Source organism: Giraffa tippelskirchi, chromosome 8 (assembly GCF_054371585.1).
Source record: "Giraffa tippelskirchi isolate mGirTip1 chromosome 8, T2T-mGirTip1v1.2.pri, whole genome shotgun sequence".
NCBI lineage: Eukaryota > Metazoa > Chordata > Mammalia > Artiodactyla > Giraffidae > Giraffa > Giraffa tippelskirchi.
This window is the reverse complement of record NC_137282.1, coordinates 144197669-144203281: the sequence shown is the minus strand read 5'-3', so window position 1 is coordinate 144203281 and position 5613 is coordinate 144197669. Positions and strand designations below refer to the sequence as shown.

The 5613-nt window shown below is 41.6% G+C and overlaps 1 protein-coding gene and 1 non-coding gene across 5 annotated transcripts in view; one reads left to right on the top strand and one right to left on the bottom strand.

Annotated features, from left to right (window-relative positions):
• The window catches only part of ZSCAN31 (zinc finger and SCAN domain containing 31), a 39830-nt gene that overhangs the window by 17993 nt on the left and 16224 nt on the right, over nt 1-5613 (bottom strand). For all 4 annotated transcript variants that reach the window (XM_081523058.1, XM_081523057.1, XM_081523055.1 and 1 more), the window contains one exon: nt 5079-5148. The gene's annotated coding sequence lies outside the window, so the exon portion shown is untranslated. The remainder of the gene's footprint in view (nt 1-5078; nt 5149-5613) is intronic.
• Nucleotides 2373-2479, top strand: LOC145519222 (U6 spliceosomal RNA). The gene has a single exon (XR_014063640.1). It is a non-coding gene; the product is annotated as a U6 spliceosomal RNA (small nuclear RNA).

Below are 5613 nucleotides of genomic sequence, written 5' to 3'. Positions count from 1 at the left end.
TTAGTTGCATTGAATTGATTATCCATTTAAAGAATGAAATCCTGCCTTTTGTTTTTTCCTGGTCGTTTTCTCTGGGGAATGCCACTTATAAATGCAGGCAGAATTTAATATAATCCCTATCAAATCACTCCCTAAAGTTTTTTACAGAACTAGAACAAATAATTCCAAAATTTATATGGAACCACAAAAGACCCAGAATTGCCAAAGCAGTCCTGAGGAAAAAGAACAAAGCTGGAGGCGTAACCCTCCCAGACTTTTGACAATACTACAAAGCTAGAGTAATCAAAACAATGTAATACTGGCACAAAAAACAGACATATGGATCAATGCAACAGAATAAAGAGCCCAGAAATAAACCTATACCTATGATCAAACTTCGACAAGAGGCAAGAATATACAAAGTAGAAAACAGTCTTTTAAGTGGTACTGGGAAAGTTGGACAGTCACGTGTAAATCAATAAAGTTAGAACATACCCTCAAACCACATACAAAAATAAACTCAAAATGGCTTAAAGAAAAATATAAGACATGACATCATAAAACTAGAAGAGAGCCTAGACAATTTATTCTCTGACATAAATCGTAGCACTTTTTCCTTAGGTCAGTCCCTCAAGTCAATGGAAATGAAAGCAAAAATAAACAGATGGGGCCTAATCAAACTTAACAAACTTTTGCACAGCAAATAGAAACATATAAGCTTTTTCACAGCAAACAAGAAACAAAATGAAAAGACAACCCACAGACTAGGAGAAAATATTTGCAAATGATGTGACTGACAAGCCACAAATTTGGCTTAATTTCCAAAATATACAAATAGCTCATACAACTCAGTAACAGAAAAATAACCCAATCGATAAATGGGCAGAAGACCTAAATAGACATTTCTCCAAAAAACACATACAAAAGTCCAAAAGGCACGTGTGAAAAGATGTTCAACTTTGCTAATTATTACAGAGATGCAAGTTAAAGCTACAATGAGGTATCACCTCACACCAGTCAGAATGGCTGTCATCAAAAAGTCCACAAATGGGTCTTCCCTGGGGCACAGTGAATAAGAATCCACCTGCCAATACAGGAGACATGGGTTTGATCCCTGGTCTGGTAAGTGCCTCAGAGCAACTAACCCCATGCGCCACAACTATTGAGCCTGTGCTCTCGAGCCCACGGGCCACAACTACTGAGCCTGAGTGCCACAAATACTGAAGCACCTGCATGCCTAGAGCCTATGGTCTGCAGCAAGAGAAGCCACCACAGTGAGAAGCCCCCACACTGCTACTAGAAAAAGCCTGTGTGCAGCAACGAAGACCCAGCATAATCAAAAATAAATTAAAAAAATGTAAAGACTACAAATAACAGATGTTGGAGATGATGTGGGGTGAAGGGAACCCTTCTACACTGTTGATGGGAATGTAAACTGGTGCAGCCACTATGGGCCTGGGCTTCCCAGATGGCTCAGTGGTAAAGAATCCGCCTGCCAATGTAGAAGTCATGGGCAGATTTTCCTGAATTGGGAAAATCCCCTGGAGGAGGAAATGGCAACCCACTCCAGTATTCCTGCCTGGAAAATTCCATGGACAGAGGAGCCTGATGGACTACAGTCCATGGGGCCACAAAGAGTCAGATGTAACTGAGTACACACTATGGAGAACAGTATGGAGGTTCCTTAAAAAGCTAAAAATATAATCCAGCAATCCCACTCCTAGGCATATATCAAGAGGAAAACCCTAATTCAAAAAGACACATGTACCCCAGTGTTCATAGCAGCACTATTTACAGTAGCCAAGCCATGGAAGCAATCTAAATGTCCACTGAATGGATGAAGAAGATGTGTTACATGTATACAATGAAATACTACTCAGCCATAAAAAAGAATGAAGTAATTCCATTGGCAGCAACATGGATAGAACTAGAGATCATCATACTAGGTGAAGTAGGTCAGAGAAACACAAAATCATTTATATGGAATCTAAAATAGGATACTGCTGCTGCTGCTGCTAAGTCGCTTCAGTCGTGTCTGACTCTGCGACCCAACAGACGGCAGCCCACCAGGCTCCCCCATCCCTGGGATTCTCCAGGCAAGAACACTGGAGTGGGTTGCCATTTCCTTCTCCAAAATAGGATACAAATGAACTTATTTACAAAACAGACTCATTGATGTAGAAAACTTATAGTTACCAAAGGGGAGAGAGTGGGAGAGGGATAAATTAGGAGTTTAGGGTTAGCAGATACACAGTACTATATATAAAACAGGTAAACAACAATGTCCTACTGTATATAGCACAGGGAACTATATTCAATATCAAAATAAATGATAATGGAACATAAAAATAACCACAGAATGGCACTGAATCCATAGTTGAAAATCAAGACAGGTGCTCGCTTCGGCAGCACATATACTAGAATTGGAACGATACAGAGAAGATTAGCATGGCCCCTGCGCAAGGATGACACGCAAATTCGTGAAGCGTTCCATATTTTTTTAAAAGAAAAAAAAAAAAAAATCAAGACAGATCCCATGAGGTCAGGAAGATCTAAATAAAACATAGGTGTCAGAGGCTGATGACCTGAGCACTGGTATAACCACATCCAATTGTGTGTAGGCAGGGATGCTGAAGGAGTGTTTTCTAAAGGGAAAACTGGAGGTGAAGCAGTGTCTTTGAGTACTGAAAGGAAAAGTGTGTCCTATTGTGGCTGTGGAAATTGGCAGCAGAAGCCAAGAGAGTCAAGAAAACAGGAAATACGGAGCAAATCAGGGTAACAATAGAATCATCACGAGAAGAAAGGCAAGGGTAGCAGTAAAGTTGACATAAAGCCTATGGTGAAAACTACTAAGGAGATTAAATGAGTCCAGGGTTCAAGTCATCAGAGCAGGTAACCAAAGGAGAAATACTTGGGGGGAAAAAAAAAGTGAATGATGTGAACTGTGACTCTTTAGTGCTGAAGTTTAGTATTGATGAATTAGACAGATCTCACTCATTTCTGTGTGACATACATTGCATTCCTTTCACACCCTAACCTGTACCTTCCCAATTCTGGCTGGATGGCAAGTAGCCTGACTTGAATTCTTTCAACAGGCATGAAATTACCCACACGCTGAGGTGCCAATGTAAGCCATGCATAACAGTAACAGATTCACTTACTCCACACTCAGATGCTCAAATGTTATTTTCTTTAATTAATCTGTTATTCCTTGTGAAATACATCACTAAGGTGAATTGGCTTCTGCTTTCAGTGGAATATCTGGTATCTATGTGAAAGTATTAGCAACTCAGCTGTGTCCAACTCTTTGCAACCCCATGGACTATAGCCTGCCAGGCTCCTCTGTTCATGGAATTTCCCAGGCAAGAATACTGGTATCTACAAATACCCACTTACAAGAGTATTAATAGAATGTGGGTTTGAATTAAACTTCCCTGGAAGTCCAATGGTTAAAGACTGTTTCCAATGCAGGGAGCATGGGTTCAATCCCACTGTGCCGCATGGCCAATAAACAAACAAACAAATGATAAATGACTAGTACAGATAGTGATTGCTAATGTGGGCAGGAATTATTTACAGAATAAACTCTTATTTCACCTTCTATCTTGATCTTTAGAGCCCTTTGTCCATCTTCTACTTGGCAGTTATCAAAGGTTGTATTTATTATCTCCCCCTTCCAAATGTGTTCTTCTTAAGGGCTCCATTAAATACATAAATGACTTCAGTACCCACCCAGGGACCATAGATGTCATTTGTGATTCCTTCCTACCACCCACCTCTTAATCTCTCTTGAGTCTGTCTGTAGCTCTCCACCTGACTTCCCTGACTATCATTTAGATCACAGTTCTGTGATACCAAGGGCTTCCCAGGTGGTGCAGTCGTAAAGAATTTGCCTACCAATGCAGGAGACACAGGTTCAATCCCTGGGTCCAGAAGATCCCCTGGAGGGTGAAATGGCAAACCACTCCAGTATTCTTCCCTGGGAAATCCCATGGACAGAGGAACCTGGCAGGCTACAATCCAGGGTGTCGCAGAGTCTGACACGACTGAGGGACTGAGCACACGCGTGCACACATACACACACACAGTGATGTGGCCTGGCTGCCCACCACAGCCTCACTCCACCACCACCATGCCCCCAACCCAAGCCCTTCTCTGAACCACATCCACAGTGAGAGTTCTAAAGAGCAAATCAGCACCAGCTGTGCAGGAGGTAGAGCCTGTGTAAGTAATATTTATAAAGCAGCATAAATGTGGCACTGGAAAGTCTTTGCTTTGGGCAGATTACCCTCTCTGAGCCTGGCCTACACTCTTCCCATGACCCTCTAAGTGGCTCCACAGTTAAGAAGAATCAGTGATCCAAGGGATACGGTGAGGGGCTCCAGTCCTAAGACTAAGGCAGAACTGGCCCAGGCTAGCTATACACACCAGTACCTGCTCAGGAAGTGATGGAGAAATAAACTGGAAGGAACCTAGTTCCCTAAGTGCTGGAACAGAACCCTGGCAATTGCCTTCCTCCAAAGTTTACACGTGAGGACCTAATCTTATATCTTGGTGAAGTCATTGCTCCTGGGGGGAGAAAAGGTTGGGTCTCTGTTACTCCTATATCTCCCAGAGATGGCCAGAGTCAGGCCCAAAGAAATCCTGGTAGCAGAAGTGCTGTTTGCAGACTTCCTGCTGTGAGGGGCTCTTCCCTAGCAGACTAGATTCCTGATTCTATATGAAGCTGTTTTTTTCCACTTTGACTCATGTAGCCCCTTTTTTGTTTCAGAGGAAACTGGCATGATCACAACTGGGACTTCTCCTGCTTCTCCAGATAGTCTAGATAATTTAGTGGCAGGTTCACTCTACCTGAAGTCTGGGATTCAGCAGAACTTCCATTCAGCATCTTATGCTCCAGAGGTAGTCCACTTTTTTTAATGACACATATATACACACACACATGTACATGTATACACATACACAAATGTACACACATATTAATATGGATTACTTACTACATATTAATTATAGAGTTATTACATAGACTATAAAGAATTTCTACACATCAATAAGGAAAAGTTAGGGAATTCCCTGGCAGTCCAGGGGTTAGGACTCACTGTTGCGGGTCCAGGTTTGATCCCTGGTCAGGGAACAGCGACCTTCTACAATCCACATGGTACATACAGCCTGGGGAAAAAAGAGTTAAAAAGACCAAAAGGAGGCTGGACAAAGGATATGAATCAAGAACTCACAAAGGAAGAAATGCAAATGACCAATAAACATATAAAAAGAGGCATAATTCCATTAATATTTGGAGATTAAAAATAAAAATAAGACACCATTACACACCTAACAGATTGGCAAGTATTTAAGAGTTTAATAAAATATTGGCAGGGGTATGGAATGTAAATTGGTACAGCCAATTTGGAGGTACCTAAGTCTAAGTATCAAAAATTTAAATGCATAAATGATGTGATATGTTAATTTTGTCATCCCACTGTCCTTGAGAACTAGAAATCTTAACATGGGAGGAAAGTGTGGTAGGCAGGCTCTAAGATGTCCTCCAGTGACCACAGTTCCCAGTATTCAAATCCTTACATAATCCCCACAACCTCTAACTAGCTTGCTTCTAACCAATAGAATGGGCTTCCC